Here is an 18,053-nt window from a genome sequence, read left to right as displayed (position 1 = left end):
CTCTGTTTCTGGTCACTTAACTGGACTGGACGCAGCGATTACTGCGTATGATGAGCATCTCATGGTCAGTCAGCAGGAACAGAGCTGCTCTGGTAAATTTACCAAAAAAAAAAAAAAAAAAGGGAAATACAGGCTGCACTTCACGATAAGATGAATATCTGCTGTCTGAACACTGTCCAACTGCATGAAGAGAGAGATGATTTTCAGCTCATTGGGAAGTGTAGTGGAGAAATTTACAGCAATCTTTATTCTGGTGTCATTTAGCTATTCAAACAAAAGAATCCAGGATGAAATATTTGCAGAGCCCATTTAATTTTGAGTCGGTAGCTCACAGTTATGGGAAATTCAAAGCCATACAATCACTCTATCTGTAAAGTTATTAAAAATCATTGGATGTCCTGAGGTCCCATTCAAATAGGGTATTAAATTAGAATAATAGAGGTTTGATATTAGATTTATTGAGCTACCGGTCTGGCTTAATAACAGAAAATCTCCTAATTTACCCTCATTTTGCATGTCTTCTCATTTTACATGATTTGTTCATCTTATTATTTCTATACTAACGATAAAAGAAAATGACTCTAATAACAACATTTGGTACAACTGTGGTCCAAAAGATGTTCAACAAAGATGAGTCATTAGTGTTATGGCAGCTAGACTGGAATGACTGAAGTAATTTGGTTGTGTGAGGGAAGATTGGTTGCAAACTTTTCACAGCCCCAGCTTACAGTTTCTGAATATCAGTGGAGATCTATAAATAATATTGATAAGGAACAGTGGTTGGTTTGAGGGCTGTACCAACTTTTTTGACACACATAATAAGGAGCTGTAAAGTGAGAGTCTGTAGGTGGAGTGTGATATAGAAATCTGCAATGTACCGACAGGGTTTAGATGTTCACTGAGCTTTTCTAAGAAGTCTTCTTAGTTTCCTTGTAAATCATTTCTGCATCACTCAGGGAATTTCTGCTGTCATTTATGACACAGTGGCTTCGGGGTTAGAGCACCTGAAAGAGAAATCTTGGGTTTGAAGCACGACTGGGTGGTGCTTGCAGACTATCCACTGGTTTTACAATGAACATCTAACCCAGGGAGAAATGTCTCTTGTTTCCAGTGATGGTTTGGAAAACCCTAATCTCTGTTGTGTTGCCACAGCAAAACATACTCTTACTTGTTAGGTGGCGTTTCAGCAGATAATGATAGATGCATCAAGTTACGTAATAGCAATGCCTTTCTTGAACTCTGACAAAAAAGATGACACAGAAACAAATAGAAATCCAGCAGTTTGTGTTCTTTTTTATTGGCATGTATATTTAAACACCAGAAAATCTACTGTATATTTAAACTTACTGATATTTTCTTATTCCCGAGTCGCATGGGCAGTGATGATTTTTTCAACCAATCAGTGGATTGCAGTCTGTCAAATTCCACCCTTTTGTGTTGGATCAATAAGATTGGAATCCCAACGGGAGGGTGCCAGAAACGTAGGATGGGTCAGATCAGATATTCTGACACCTTCAAACTTTTCAACTGATGAAACTTGAAAAATTCCCTACTGACCCTACCATTACTGACCCTGACCTGTTGGTGGATACAGGGCTTTACTTACTAACTTATACAAATACATGAAAGTATAAATATTACTGAAATATCCAGGTCAGGTTGGAAACCTGCTGGAAGTAGCCATCAGAAGATGCCACACTGTGGTCATAAAGGGATGGACATGATCAGCAACAATACTCAGGTAGGCTGTGGTGGTTAAACCAGGCCATGTTGATACTAAGGAGCCCAAAGTGGGCCAAAAAGATGGATGGCGTCATGTTTTCATGATGTTTCCACCAAATTCTGAGCCTATATCTAAATGAGGAACTGAAATAGAGACTCATCAGATCAGCAACATTTCTCCATCTTCTATTGTCCAGTTTTTGTGAGTCTATGTGAATTGTAGCCTCAGTTTCCTGTTCTTAATCACATAAATCTAATTTCTTCCTCATTCTGATGCTGGGTTTGAGTTTCAGCAAGTTGTCTTGACCATGTCTACATGACTAAATGCATTAAGTTGTTGCCATGTGATTGGCTGATTAGGTATTTATATTAATGAGGTGTGAGATTGTCCCGGACCTCTGAGAATAAAAAGAGCTTTATGGTCTCATTCATTCAACAGCAGTTGCTATACTTGGATTTTCCCAGACTTTGTGATGCTTTATAAAAGATTATGTACTGTAGAAGTTGAAATACCAAAGTTCTTTGAAACCTTGCAATGAGATTTTCTTTTTTATGGTGGGGCATAGAACAGCTAGTTGTTATCTGTCCTTGCTTGAAAGAAAACTGATCCTTTGGGTGAATGCTCGTTTTATACCCTATCTTGACACCCTCACCTGTCCCAACTCTTTTTTTCTCTCTTTGATATAAAATAACAGATTTGTTTATATACTCCAATTACAATCAATACAACCAATGCAATCATTTCCTTGGACTTGAGTCTCTATAAACATATATCTTTCCAACCTTAAAACTCTGTTTCTGGCTTGTTTTGGTGGTACTCTGATACAGCTGCACTTTGCTCAATGGCACCACACCACATGCCAGCAACTGGATATCAATACAGTGAATGTTTTGAATTCGCACCATGGCTGATTTAGGAAAAGAATGCAAGAGGACATAATCAGAGAAAATAAGGAAAAGAAAGAGACAAAGTGACACAGCACATGATAAGACAGAGCTCAGAGAAGAGACAGGATGCAAGACGGATGCTGAATTAACCTTCGTTAGCAGGCAGCAAAATCTGCCAGAGTTCAGTGGTGCTGCTTTAACGTTTCAACAAATGAATAAAAATCTGATCTTTTCTGTAAATATGATTTACATTCTTGAACTTGTAGTGATTGTTTTCTTTTCCAAAACTTGGGGTATTTTTGGGTGCCGATACCTGGCAAAACAACCTGTAAAACCAGGACTTATGGATCATATTCTAACAAAACAGAACTAGACTAATTTTCTGACTTTTTCTTTTTTTGTATAGTAAAACCTAGTCTTGCATTCTTTGTTGTGCACTTCATTTGTTTGCTTTGTATTTGATTTAGTTTTGGGTGTGAAAATGGGCACGACGGCTGCTTAGTGATTAGCGACACCTAGCATCCACCCTACCTGCCACGATGTTGGTGGGGAGATGATTAGATTAAAGCAGGGCTAGACAGACGGCAAACACAAGTGGCCGTGCAGGGGGACAGAGGAGGTGTGCAGAAACACCCATTACTGGGTGCATAGATTTCCTGGTTGGTTTTGAAGGTGAAAATACTTGTGCATATCATTTTAGAAAAGCCTCTTATGAATCGTATTTGACAGACACAATCAATATACTTAAGACTTGTTTCTCTCAGATTAATATCGTATAGTCTTGAATTTGTACTTTGTGTGAACCTGCCTGATAAACTCGTTCTCTATAAAAGTTCATAGAAGATCAGGAGATCATTGCAGACAGAGACAACAGCTGAACTTGATCTTCTTTATTTACTCCTGGGGGGGATTCAAGAAAAGTCATCCATTTCTGCCAATGCATTGTCACATATCCAGGTACTTTTCAGCCATGGGCACTCCAAATACCCAGGTGTTCTTGCTCCACATATTTGTATGCTTTGGGAGTTGATTTGTTTGAACCTGGGAGGGGCATTTTCAGAGGCATGAAGTAGCTGACAGACAGCTGAAGCCTTCTACATTACCAATCAGATAACTTCTGCTGCCATTACCAGTCAGAGAAATCATGCATCGACAAGCCCAAGGAACAATCCTGTTGCACTCAAAACAACATGAAATTGATTTTCAAGTGTAAAAATAAGTTTTTACCCTCAAAAGCACAAGTGTTAAGACAATGCACTCTGTAGTGCAAAAGAGCTGCTGTCACAGTGGATACACAGTGTGCTACTAACGAATGCAAGTGAGTTAAAAGCAGGCATAGGCCATGCTGTCAATCATTAAACACCTGCTGCAACTGGGATGTATCCAAAAGTGCAACCTGTTTAAGAGATGCAGCCCATATGTTTCCTTTCTTTCACCATATTTTTCAGCTTCATATACTTTTCAATACTGCACTTCAATTGGCTGAAACGGGAGAGACAGACATAAGGGTAGGTGCTAAATATCCTCCATAATACATGAGGCAAGATGTATTTTATGTGAAAGTGCAGAGCAGATTTGCACTCAGCCTCTCATTGAATTTGCACTCAAAATCTGCAAATAATTAGAACCTGAATTAGAGCAGCAGCTCATCACATGGTCAGCACCTGTGAGTGCCTTCCAGCATGTTCTGAGAGTGAGGAAGAGCTCAATCAGTGAGGCTCAGGGAAGGGATGTTGTTGATCTTGCCTCACACAAGACAAATAAACAAATTCCCAATGATGGGAAATAGTAATGTATGAGTACTTCATCGAAGCAAAACTTTACACTGTTTACACACATATACCGTCATGTTCACCAGCTGAATTTACATTTCTTTTTATTATAAAATAATTATATAATAAATAAAAATCCCCTGGTTCTCCCCAGTCATTAATTAAGTAAATACAACCTCAGGTGCACAATAATCCTGATATTTATGAAACAAAAACTAAGCCAAGAATCATAAGCAGTGTGTGAAAAAAATATGTATTTCCCATGATTCAATAGGGTGCAGAACATTAAAGGTGCAGCGTGTATCGAATGTAAAGGTCAGTAAAAAAATTTGTGTTTGTTTTGGTATCTCATCGCTAAAATAGCTCTTCTTTTTTTAAAATGATCTAAGAATGAGGCATTTATAGGTACTCAACGTGGTTCCACACACGGCAGCTGCCACCATTTTACTACGGTGTCTCTAAATGGACAGTTGTGGTAGTTAAAACTGCAGTAGCGGTTCTGAAAACCTCAGAAGTTAAATAATGGTTCATTCTAAAATAACTCTGGTCTTGTATGTGCTCAAACTAGCAACATAAAAAAAATGTTTGTTTACTGCAATGCAAGAGAAGTCAAGGGAGTTGTAAGAATATTAAAGGTGCCTCAGGAGACATATATTGTCAAATAAATTAAGATAAGCCATTCATAAATCTTCACTGAGTCTGTGAATATAAGTCTAAAGTTTTACCAGAAAATGAAAATTACCCAGTGTGGCCAAAATAAAAAGAAGCACAAAGAACCCTCCTTCTGCAATTTCAGCAATAATGGTTATTATATTAGCTTTTTATCTCTCTAAAACTGTTTGTAAACTGCATTTTTATATCAACATGATATTATGAATTAATTCTGACTGCTCAGTAATTATTGTAAACAATAAACTCACCAGCACAAGAAACAAGAGCATAAAATGGACAGTACAGCAATTTTCAGAACAATACTTTTTTTTTTTAACTTTGCTTTTACTCTCAGAAGTCTTCACAGACAGATTGAATACAAGAAACCTCTGGAAGCCTCTGGGGTATCCAGTGTGCACAGTGCAGTCATCTTGTTTAGGCTAAAGCACTAAACTCCAGCTAAAGTTCTCAACTAATGTAAAGAGGAAACTCAAACAGGAATTTCAAACTTAGTCTCAAGTGTTTGGCAAAACTTTGATGTGCATCCCGCAGGTGATGGCTGATCATCAAAGCTACGTGTCCTAAAACAAAGTTATTACTAATGATTTTTCAGACATATAAGATTGGTCAAGAAGTGGGATATAAAGAATGAGACATTTTCTGTCCTTAAAAAATTTTGAGGCTGTTGACTGAGACTGAGCAAGACTAAGCATCCAATATGTCCTATCTGCTGAGGAAAGTACATGCTGGCGCATCTCCTGAGCAGCATCCGGAAGTAGGATCACTACTGTTGGCGTCATGAACGATCGGGTCTTCAGGTGTGTGGTGGAGACCATCTTCAGTTATTCTTCAGAAAATTTCTTTTGTAAGGGCTGGAGAAAGGCCACAGCCAAGCTACACAGGCCGAAATGATTGACAGACAGCAGCTCTGCTCACCGGCAAGGCGCAAAGCGAGATTCACAAAGCACCTATGCCACAGAGCGGTCTTTGAGGTGGAAGACTTTTCCCCTCCTGAATCTCCTCAGCTACACATGAACAAGGTGGTCCTGAACCGTTAGCGCTGTTACGCTGACCTGTCAGCAGCGCCAGCAGCTTTGGAAAGCTGTGGAGAATTCTGTGTTGTTTACAGCTCAAAAAAACACATTTATGGGTGCACCACCCCTTCAAGGGGCAAAAAGTATCGGTATTAATATCGTTTAAAAAGTACCATAAATTGATGGTATCTTATTGAAAGAAAAATATTGGCATTGCCCATCTCTACAGCAAAGTGGAATGCCATTAAATCCACCACTAAGGCTGCAGAATGGGGCTTATGGTGGATTTAGATTTTTTCTTTTTTAAAAAAAAGGTCTGACTCATTTGCCATTCACGTCAGGGTTGATCAACTATTCTCTGTCACAAAGTCGGGGTTTCTGATGGTGAAAGACCCTAAATGACCTCAGGAAATATCAATGTCTTCTAGTTCATCTGTGGATATATCCAAACCTTTGACAGTTTCTGTCTGAGCTGTTGGAACAGAAGGAGCCATGCTTCTAAGCGTGAATCTCAACACATCCACATACAAATACCAGCTCTACTGAGCCTTTCTATTCTCATCCACACTGTTTCATGCTGCAGCAGCCAACTGTTGCCAAGAAAAATAAAATTCTCTGATGATGTTACCGTCCACTATCTTTCCAGCAGCAAACGCCTGAATATCATGAACCACGTAAGAGTCAGATATTCATCCACGGATTCTCGGAAAACAAACCAGTCTTTGCAAGAATAAATACAGTATGGTATATGCATTCATCAGATACTGTGCTGATAAAACCGAATGAGTCTCTGTCTGATAAGCTAAACAAAGGTTTTTTATCGAACAAGCAAAACAAGGCAGATCCCTTAATTATTTCTTCCCCCTTTCAATTTGTGTATTTAATTAAGCTACACAGCAAATCTGAATTTATACATTATTTCATGCATAGGAAAATTATACAGAGACTGGGAGGAGCATGAGCTTCATTTTAGCTCAGCATGGGGTGCACAATCTCATTTGTACTTGAGACCTCCTGCTGTGTTAGTCTCCTCATGCCAGTGAATGCATGAAGAGGAAACTGTTCACAGGCACAACTTGATGAGGTGGCAGCAGATCAGATGTTTTGTTTTCAGCTGATCTCTCTGAATGGCTGAAATAAATAAATAAATCCCATTTTGAAGAACTAATGTTCCCCATAATCCATTTTATCGTACAAAAGAAATTTTTTAATCAAATCAAATTCAAGTAGTTTTATTGCTGATCAGGTGTTTAGCCATAAAAGAAAGGGGCTTCACATACAGCAGCCATATTTGATCGTATAAAAAAGAATATCATGTTCACTTTGCACCAAAGCAGCTTTATTGTAACTCTGAGCTCTTTGCTTTGCACGGCATGATGACCTTGTGATTTATTACAGAGATGGCAGAAAATATGAATGCAGGGCCTGAAAGTAGCATCAACTAAATGAACATTTTTCATCCCCCACCCACAGAGGCTTCCTGACAGCATCGCAGGGACATGGCTCGTGCCTTTCGGAGGCATATTGAAGTTATTTCCTTTTTATACAGCACCACTGAATGAAAAGCATTCATAAATATAAATGCTTATTTTATCAAAGTAATGCATATCAAACCAGTGTTATAGTCTGCTGTGCTCATAACAAAGAGAGCTGACTTGTTCATTTCATTTTATGGGCACTCAGTTGAACAGCTGAAATTAAAAATACAGCATCTTCTCAGCAGATATGCTCGTGTCTCTGCAAACTGTTCCCTGCAGCGGTAAAACAAAACACAAAAGAAAATCTTGAGAAATACTTCAGTGAAAGTTGTTTTTTATGGGGAAACTCTCATTCAGCTTATCCCGTTAAATGAGCCTGGCAACAACGGGGGGTGGGGGGGTCTGGGATGCTCAACAGCTGGTGCTAGGTGAGTCATAATTGCATCATTTAACAAGCTGCCAACAGTTGGAAATGCTAAAATATTTGAAAAAAACAGCTTCCTTTCTCTGTGCACAGACAGTGAGGTGTAAGCTCTAAAAAAGGCCATGTGGTTTTTTTTCTAAAACAAATGGCAAAAAACTAATCCTTTCAAGGACCAATTTACCCACATCGTTCCCACTCTGCTCATGTTATAAAAACTCCACAATATTTTTGCAGATTGTCAAGCTGTGATTACAAACCTTGGTAGTAATAAACCTGTCAGATTATCATTTAATGCCAGTTAGTCATTTAGAAGAAGGGGCTCATATTGTATCAGAAAAGAACTGAGAGCAGCTTGTTGACTCGTCTTTTTTCCCTTCAACCCAGAACTGGTGGAGACAGATGGATGTACTTCCTGAGTCTGGCTCTGTTGGACGTTTTGTTTTTCTTGTTGCTAGAAGGTTCTCCCTCTCCATTCTCGCCCACTGCTCTATGCTTGCTCAGGAATCGGTGAAAAGATCAGATGAAATGTATTTTGTGTGTAATATATCTTTGTATGTTTTAGGAACTGCAGAAGGAAATTAGCTCAGAGAGCTACAGTCTGGTAGAACGCATATTTTCCTTTGTGATCAGTGCCACTGGTCCCTGTTCAAAAACCTAAACAAACAAACAAAGCCAATGCTTTCCATAGCTAAGCACTGTATTTGTTAATGAATTGGACTGACGCAGATTATACGATGAATTTGACTGGATTATTATTGGATTTGACTGTATCTTTAAAAGAGTCTTAAGATTACTTTGAGTTGGTGCTTTTCACATAAAACTGAACTGAACTCAATTGAATAGCTTCTTCCAGGTCAGGAGTGAGTCCTAGCCTCATGTAGAAGAGTTGACGTAACTTAGGTTGTTCATGAGTGCTAGTCGGGAACAAGAGATAGACGGATGGACTGGGGCTTCCACAACAGCAATGAGAGCCTTGCTCCACTCCATCCACATTCCAACCCTCACCTGGGGCCTTGAGATTTGAGTAGAGGTGTAAGCAAAACTTCATATCAAAAGGAATCAGATCAGATGGTTTAGGTATCTGAATAAGATGTTTCGTGGTCACGTCTATGGAAGTAAAGTAAACTAAAGTACTCTAGGACAGACCCCCTGGATGGATGGATGGATGGATGGATGGATGGATGGATGGATGGATGGATGATGGGTGGATGCATGGATGGATGGATGGATGGATGCATGGATGGATGATGGGTGGATGCATGGATGGATGGATGAATGGATGATGGGTGGATGCATGGATGGATGGACGGATGGACGGATGGATGGATGGATGGATGATGGGTGGATGCATGGATGGATGGATGGATGGATGCATGGATGGATGGATGGATGGATGATGGGTGGATGCATGGATGGATGGATGGATGGATGGATGGATGATGGGTGGATGCATGGATGGATGGATGGATGGATGGATGGACGGATGGATGCATGGGTAGGCATAATGCTAAAATTTCTGACTCTTGTTTCTTGGTGTGTAAATGAAAGAAGAGGAACTGGCAGACTGCCCAGCATGGCCTGATGTTTTATCTTAGTCCAAGCAAAATAATGAAGGAAAACTGTGAATATGATTGTTCAGTTATCACTTATTAAGTGCTTCCCACACATACTGATAGTGATGCTTCACAATAAAGGTTGTGGTAGATTTACTTCTGTTAAGCACACGTCTGCAGTGTTTTGTGATAACCTATGGTCAGCACTGACCTCAAATTGAACTTTGTTGGAATATTTTCAGTAAGATTATTTTTTTAATGCTTTTTACAGAAAAGGAAAAAGTTTGGACACCCTGCATAGTCAGTATTTATCGCTTATATAGTCTGCAGTTTCCTTTTCCCTTTTTCTGCCCCCCCTCCCTCCCTCCTCTCTCTCTCTAGGTCGAATAATCTGTTTTGTTTAGGAAGCTTCCTGACTGAGTGAAATGACCCACAAGTATTTAAGCAGCAGCCATAAAAGCTATTTGAATTCTCAAAAAAAAAAAAAAAAAAAAAAAAAAACAGGAAAAGGATCTGAAATGCTTCCTGTGGTTTTAGTAAAGGAAAAATTGGAGCATCTTTTACGAAAGAAAAGTGATAATTAATTCACACATTTCCTTATAGCTGTAAGATTGAAAGCGATGATCCATCATGTTCCAGGTGTTCCAGCCACATGTGATGTCTTTACATACAAATATGATGCATAAGCTCTGCTATACTCTGTCAGAGCTACAGACTCACAACACAGCTTTGTTAGTGTGGTTGGATTCTCATTGCAGTGTGGTTGTCTTTTCTGAAGTCCTTCCACATTTCTTTTACCACCTTTCCTTAATGTCATCAGGTTTTCCAATTAGGTCAGGGAAAATAGTTTAGGAAGAGACAATCGAAGGGAATTTCTTTTCCTTTTCCACCGTACCCTTAGTGTGGGTGTGTGTTACTGTAGTGACTGATTATGCAAACTTTTGGCTCACCAGCTTAAAAACCCTACTCTGCTATTCACTCTGCTAGTTTAACAGTGGATCCTCATGATAGTGTTATCTCATCCTCAGTGTTTCTTTTTTCCTTTAATTTTTAGAACTTGTGTCTGTTGTTCTAGTTAAGGATTTTGGAAAGTTATCTGGTCCCATTATCTCTTTGACTCACCTGGAAGCAGCCAACCATCGCCTGGAGAGAGTAAGCCATTATCACTTACCAGCCAGTTTCTCATCTTCTATCTGCCACTCTGGAGATCAATAGACTTTGGACTGTCAACTTTTACTAATCCTAATATCTCTCACAGCCTTGAAAGATTCCTGTTCTTGATCCAGCGACAGCCCTGAGGGATTTAAGGAAAATCTTTTGCTGAAATAAAGCGTTGTACTTCTGTCAGTGTTGTTTTATTGGACCTGCCTCTCCTTAAAATACAACAGTATTACAGCTTATAACAGGTTTTACAGCCAGCAGAGTGTTTTCAGTTCTCCATGCAGTGCTCTTTTGAGGTCTGTTTTCAGTAGAGGGTGACACGGGAGTGCAATTTTACTCCTGTCCCATCCCACTCCCACAGAAAAAAATCTTGTCCCGTCCCAATCCTGATAAAATGACTCCTGCTCCCATTTTTTAAAATTTATTTAGTCTTTAGGCAATACATTGAATTTGATTAAATGTTCTCACCCCTCTTTTTTAGACCAGCTGCTAAGTATTTCTAGCTTTTCTTTAGAGGTCAGTTACAATTATAAAAAACAACAACAAAAACAAGGGGGGAAAACAATAAAACAGTACATGGTTCACAGCATGTCTACCAAAGTTAAATAAACCCAAACAGAACAATTTAAAGTTGTATTTCACTAATTTCTAAATGTCATTAACTAAACATGTTTTACAAGTGGCATACAGTGTGTTAAAAACCGTCGCACCTGACTCTTGTGAAGTTCATTAATATGTCTTTTCTAACGAGTTCTGCCAACCTAAGAGACAGGTCATTACTTCTAACTCGGCGGGTGTTTGCTAACTCCATTCCTTTTCTTATTTCAATTCTGGAAGGGAAGCAGCAGCCGAAAAGCATTGTTGGCTTCTGGGTAGTGTAGTTCTTTTTTATACTTGGTTACAGTGTAGGTTTATTGAGCAAAAACTACAAAATGGCGGCGGCTGTCTTTTTTTTTGTTTGTTTGTTTGTTTGGTTCCCACTCCCGTCTGCTCCCGTTAAGTTTTTATCCTGTACCGTCCCAATCACGTGATTAATAGTAACATTGACTCCCATCCCATGGGAATTCCATGACCCATGGGATTCCTGAAAAAATGTCAGCCTGTAGTTCTCAGATTTTATATTTAGGACAGATGACCAAGACAAAAACCTCCAGTGGACACTGGAGATAACCTAAAGCAGATTTTAAATCGTGTCTAGGCTCAGTATCCTGTCTTTTGCCTCCATTCTCTCTTTACAGAAGATGTGTTATTCCAGTCTAGTCTAACAAGAAAATGTCAAATATACATTTGTTCAAAACATAGTACTATAAATATTAAGGCTGTCAAAAATAACGCGTTAACAGCTGTAACTAATATATGTAATTAACCATGTTAAAATTTTTAACGCATCGGTCAATGACGGCTAGACATGGAGGTGTTTAGAGGCAACATGGAAAAAGGTGAGTTGGTTGGTTCTGTGCATGGATTTCTCGGTATTCTGGCTGAGGGATTTGCCAGAATATGCACCCCTGCTCTTTCTGGGTGCATGGGTAATAGACCACTTCCCCCTTGCTATTGCATCTTGTTTGTTTAAAAATAGAAAGTCAAGGCAAATTTGAGCTGTTGAATTACTACCATAGTCCCATCTCTTCTTTACAAATTGCAGGTCGGAACATAAACACTTGGGGCTCTGGTTTTCTTTTTCTTCCCCTACAAAAGCTGGTATTCTGCTAAAAACTTTGATGGCTCTGTATCATTGATGCATGTCCACTGTAGAGCCTGTCCTCATCTCCTCCATGTGTTTAACGCAGCCATCACACAGTAAAAAGGCAGACATATTTTCCTGGACTGTTATTTTTACACGTATTGCCTTAGTTTAGGGATAACTGAACTTTTTATTACCTACGTACTCAAACTGATCATCTCCCTAATTTCAAAAGGGAGGAATTTTTTTTTGTAACTGATCTGTAAAGTTTTACTACTTAAAAGTTTATTTTATCTGTTTGCCATTGTGCTATAACAGAATAGTAATTTAATAAAGTCACTGAGTGAAAATGCAGCTTAAGAAAAATCTTTTTTAGTTGCTTCTCAGTTTTTATTCACACACAACTTTTAAAACACTGTAAACTATGATAAGAAGTAAAAATTAAAAATACGCTCCTAGAAAAATAAATAAAATAAATCTTTCAATAAATAAAAAAAAGTTGAAAATGTTTCGATAACAGAACAAATCAACAACTTCTTCTGTAGTTAGGAAGATCTTATACGAAACAAGTCACCATCTATTTTGGAAATGTGATGTTGTTATATAAAATCTAATAAAGCCGTGGTATTTAAATAAGGTTTACTGAAAATGCAAACATGCAGAGGATCTGCCTGAACAATATGTAAAAATAAATAAAGTATAAAATAGGGTGTAATAGCATAATGTATCATTTTAATATAATCATTGATTGTTACGATGTCTTTGTGATCAAAAGTTTGTAAGTGAATCATTTTTCATGCACCTCATGAGAGGTGGTGCTTTTTTTGTTACAACAATGGCAAGCTCATTGCTATCTATAATAATCTATAAATATAAAATATAGATATATATAGATATATAGATATAAATAGATAGATAGATAGATAGATAGATAGATAGATAGATAGATAGATAGATAGATAGATAGATAGATAGATAGATAGATATAGGTATGATATTTATGCTCATTTAATACAAACAAAATTGGCTTGGCTTGGTGTGATATCTTTTCCAGGTGCTAGAAATAAAATATATAAGTGAGTACACCCTGCGGTTGACTTGTAGCTGAACAGTTTCAGGCAGGAGAAGTTATGGGCATTTAACTTTGCAGTGATAGATATCTGCTGACATTATTTCTAAATGCAGGACTGGAGTTTCTGTCAGTCTTGTAACAGCCTCTGTGTTGCACTGTGTCATAGAGAGACGACAGCACAGCTCTATTAGCTGCTTCATAGGGAACTCCATCAGTCTTCTGTTGATGTCTCTGCAAGGATTAGAACTGAGGGAACAATTTCCCCAAAAGAACTCATGCTGCTTTCCCTCAAGGAAGATAACAGATGCATGTAAAACGTCTGGAATTTTTCATTCCTGCTGTAGGCAGCGTTGCTGCCTCCAAAAAGCCAGTAAAAGTGCTTGTAGGCTGAGACAGGTGCTGCATCTTTTGGCATTTGAGTGCTACATCACTGAAGTCAAGCACTTATGTTATGTTTTTTTTTTTCTTTTACCCAAAGGAGAGCTGAGTTGACTATCACACTTAATTCCCCAAAGCAATGAGGGTTTAAGTAAAATTACTCTAAATTCTGTATTATTGATACTAAAATGAGAAGAAGAATTTTTCCAGCTAAAACTTTAGCCTATACTCCTTAAGACAGTGAAGTACCCGCATAAGTCATCGTTCGCGTTCTTCAAAACCGAAAAGATTATGAGATTGTCTAGAAAGACTTACACCTCATTTAATTTTATGTTGCCAACCCAATACTCCATCAGCTGCTGGAAGGTGCTTGGGGCATTGGTTATTCCCTGCGGCATGCGGTTGAACTCCCAGAATCCAGGTGGTGTTACAAATGCAGCCTTTTCTTTGTCTTTTACCTCTACCTCAATCTGGTAATACCCAGACATAAGGTCAAGGACTGTAAACAACTTGGATCCTGAGAGGGCTGAAAAGGTCTCTTCTAGACTAGGAAGAGCATATGAGTCTTTCCTTGTTTGCAAATTAAGTTTGCGAAAGTCTATACATAGACGCACATCATTGTTTCGCTTTCTCACTAGAATGATAGGTGACGAGTAGGGTGATTGGGACTCTTTTATCACATCTGCAGCAAGCAGCTCTGTAAGGTGTTTATGCACAGCCTCAATGTCTTGAGGGTGTATAGGGTGTGCACGGTGCTTAAAGGGAGTCTGCTCATGAAGTTTGATGGAATGTTTCACTTTACGCGTACACCCAAAGTCAAGATCATGGAAAGCGAACACTTGCTTGGTTATTCTTTCTTTCCACTCCAGTGGAACAGGTGAGTCACCAAAATTGAAACTCAGCATCACCCTATTTGGGTTAGGCTCGGTTGCACTGGTTACAGTGTGCTGGGACAGGAAACACTGAAAAGCTCCAAGCTCTGTGATGACACAGGTAGATGGAACATCTTGAACAGTTTGCGCTTTTCCGAAACTAAAACTGGGTTTGGTTCGTTTTCACAATTCAGCTTGATGTGGCCATCCTCTCCACACTGAAAACAGTACCATGGTTTGGGTGGGGTACTTTGAGTTTTGACTGTTCGTTCTGTGGTCACTTTATACGTCTCTCTTTTCTCTTTTGACTTTGTAATGGGTGTACTTTTTGAGTTCGGAGCATTTGGTTTTGCAGTTAGTTTTACTAGTTGACTTTGTAGTTCTGCAACTTGTTTTGAGAGTTCATTAATCAAGTTTAAGGTGGTATTGGTTTCATTTTCACTTAAGCCGCATTTCACAGTTTGCAGATGTGAGGTTGCTTTCTGTTTTGTGCTGCCCAAGTGTTGTCTTATGCGCACGTTTTTGACAGCAGTTTGGTCTTCTTAGTTTGGTCTTCTTTAGTACATAACAAAAGAAGCAGATCAGGAAAAATTGGGGGATTTGTTTGTTTTGGTTTCAACTGGAGAGCAGTTAAAAGGGAATCATCCCAACAACCTTGACAAAACTGTGTGAAAAGAAGCCTGTCAAAATCACTGCTCAAAGCACAGCCATGTTTTACAGTGTGAGTTAAAGCTACTTGAAGGCGCTGTAAGTATGATGATTATTTCTCACCTATGTTTTGGAAGGTGTCAAGGAACTTGGCATAAAGCTCTCCGCCATCTTCAACTGTCCCATAAGCAGAGTCTAAAAGCTTACAGCATTCTAAAGGATAGCTGTTGGTATTCAAGTGCCTAACGACATCAGATGCTGGGGGTAAGAGAGACTCAATGATCTTTCGGGGTTGTTGCAGTTTGGACATAGAAGGATCAGTCATGATTAGTTCTAAACTTGAACGCGAAGTTTCGTAGTCTAGCTCATAAGTTGGTAGGGGGTCTTTGCCAGTGGTGTAGTGGTCCATGGAGAAGTGGGTATACTCAATTTTCACCACGTTTTTTTCCTTTTTTCCAAGTAGTCCAAAAAAAGCTGTTTTAGAAACAGTGACATGTTTAGACTACTATAGTTGTTTACCCAAAAATCCATCGTTTCTACTTGCTCACTGTTATAAAATGATTTATGACTTGATTAGGAGCAGTTTTTAGTTACTACTACTGGTCACACAAGCAGCATGGATGAATGTAAAATGTATTTACAATGAGGCACACATGGTGTTTCAGTAATTTTTTTTAACATTTATTTAAAGAAAATACTTCAAATCTGAGGTTGACAATGCATCCTTGTTCATTTTTCATCATAAATAAAACACACAAATCATTCTCTTCCAAACATAAAAAAAAATCTGATAAACTTAAAAGTAGTTAACTGGCAATCTACCTAAACTTACCTAATTTTTTGTTTTTGGATCCCAACCAGGGGTTCTTGGATTTGAAGTCTTCTGTTTGTTTAGCACTCCACAGGTCTGGCCAGTCATTATTTATGTCTAAATAAAAAAAAATAAAAATAAATATTTTGCATCTCCATGTCTCTCTCTCTCACATACACTCACAATAGTCATCAGCAAGACATGGATCATGGATCCCCCGATTTTCATAAACAACCAACATTCAAAATGAGGTGTTATCTGTCAAAATCACCATTTGTTGAGGCTTCACTTTTCAATAAGCTGGAGAATTTACTTCCTCTGTATGTTCTGACCTGGTGGTGGTAGACTGGGTTGACTTGCCTGGCTAGCGCCCAGGTGGGAGCTGCCAGGTTTGCTGGTTTCAGGGCTGGGGTCTGCCTGGGGCTGGTCTGGGCCTGATTTGTGCCTCTTTATAAAAAAATCTGCAATATCTCCCTTTCTTTTCATTTTTGTCTGTCCCTAAACAAAGTAAGACATTCTGATTAGACCTCAATATTGTTTTAGGCCGAATCTTAAACTATTTGTCCCAATTCTTGTGTTTTTAACTTACTGTACTGAAAAATCAACTACCAGCCTAGCTACTTTAAAATTAAAATTACCTTTAAATTAAACGTTATAATTTAGACCTTCACAGTAACAAACAAGCTTCATAGAAACTGAGATAATCAGTTTCATCTAACATTAGTCTGGTATGAAATTCTAATTAACACTTACTGAAAACCAACAATGGCGCGGTTTCCCCTCATTATTCCAATCTAGCTAGCTTCAGCAACCTAACATTAGGGTAACATTAGCCTTTCATAACGCTAGCAACTCGCACAGTTTAACTACTGGTGACAAAATCTTGTCTCTTCTAAATGTCTAGTCATATTGCCAGTAGGTTAAAACAATGACTTATTTGGAAACCACCTTAAAACTCACCTGCAGGATGATGTCCTTCATCAACTGGGTTGGCATACCGCCGCCTGCTGTCTACCGTTAGCGAGTTTTTTTTTTTCCACTGGCACCTGAGGTGTTAGCAATATTTTTCTCGGCATGACCCGCCCTCCTCTGCCTCTGATTGGCTCATCTGTACTCATGTCTAAAGTTAACCAATCTAATCAGTGAAGGCTGCGAGTACCAGCCAATTAGAGGCAGAAGAGGGTGGGTCGTGGCTTCATGATCCTTAAGGAAAAAATGGGCTACCTGGCTCACAGATATTACTGAATGGTGCGCATCAGGGGGATTTAGAAGTGGGTATACGCAATGCTGACCGAAAAATAAGTGGCCGTATACCCTGGACTACACCACTGGTCTTTGCCAGAAAAGACTTTGTGAAAACTGTAGCCCAGAATTAGCTTATCTTTTTACAATGTGCTCAACGTCAACACGTTGCACTTCTGGGGGATTTAAATCATATGCAGACATAGAGGGCATTACTTGAGCTTGGTTTAACTGGCTCAATGATCGTGCATGAGTATTGGCTGAATGCTGAGGGTCGCCCAAGGAAGATTCAGGTGAGTTCTCAGGTACGTTAATTGGCTATGATTGGTCATTGTCAGGTTCATAGATTGACTCAGCAATCTGTGACATGTTTTTCAAAACATCGGCAAAGTCTTTGCTACTCATCTTAGCTAGGTGTTTAATCTTATTGAGATATGACTTGGTTGTATTATTTCCAACCACCTGTGTGTAAACACTAGCAAGAGATTGTATCTTACAGCTATTTCCACTGTCAGACACATGGGTAGAAGGCAATGGGTCAAGAACATCAACAGCATTACCTGAATTGTACTCAACAATAACACTCTGGAAAAACTCTGATTCACAATCAGTGATTTTTAAAACTCTGGAAATTGACCCATACTGTTTGAAGAACTCAGTCAC

At 38.9% G+C, this 18,053-nt stretch overlaps 1 long non-coding RNA gene across 2 annotated transcripts; it reads right to left on the bottom strand.

The window, feature by feature from the left end:
* Positions 1–15,727: 15,727 nt before the first annotated feature.
* LOC121654370 lies at positions 15,728–17,445 on the bottom strand. 2 transcript variants are annotated; one of them, XR_006012943.1, is made up of 3 exons: positions 16,420–17,445; positions 16,170–16,265; positions 15,728–15,785 (listed from the first exon to the last, which is right to left on the bottom strand). It is a non-coding gene; the product is annotated as an uncharacterized LOC121654370 (long non-coding RNA). The 2 variants fall into 2 exon arrangements; XR_006012942.1 differs by having other exon boundaries at positions 15,732–15,811.
* Positions 17,446–18,053: the final 608 nt, after the last annotated feature.

The sequence above is a fragment of the Melanotaenia boesemani genome, chromosome 15 (assembly GCF_017639745.1).
Source record: "Melanotaenia boesemani isolate fMelBoe1 chromosome 15, fMelBoe1.pri, whole genome shotgun sequence".
NCBI lineage: Eukaryota > Metazoa > Chordata > Actinopteri > Atheriniformes > Melanotaeniidae > Melanotaenia > Melanotaenia boesemani.
This window is presented reverse-complemented; position numbering and strand designations above follow the sequence as displayed.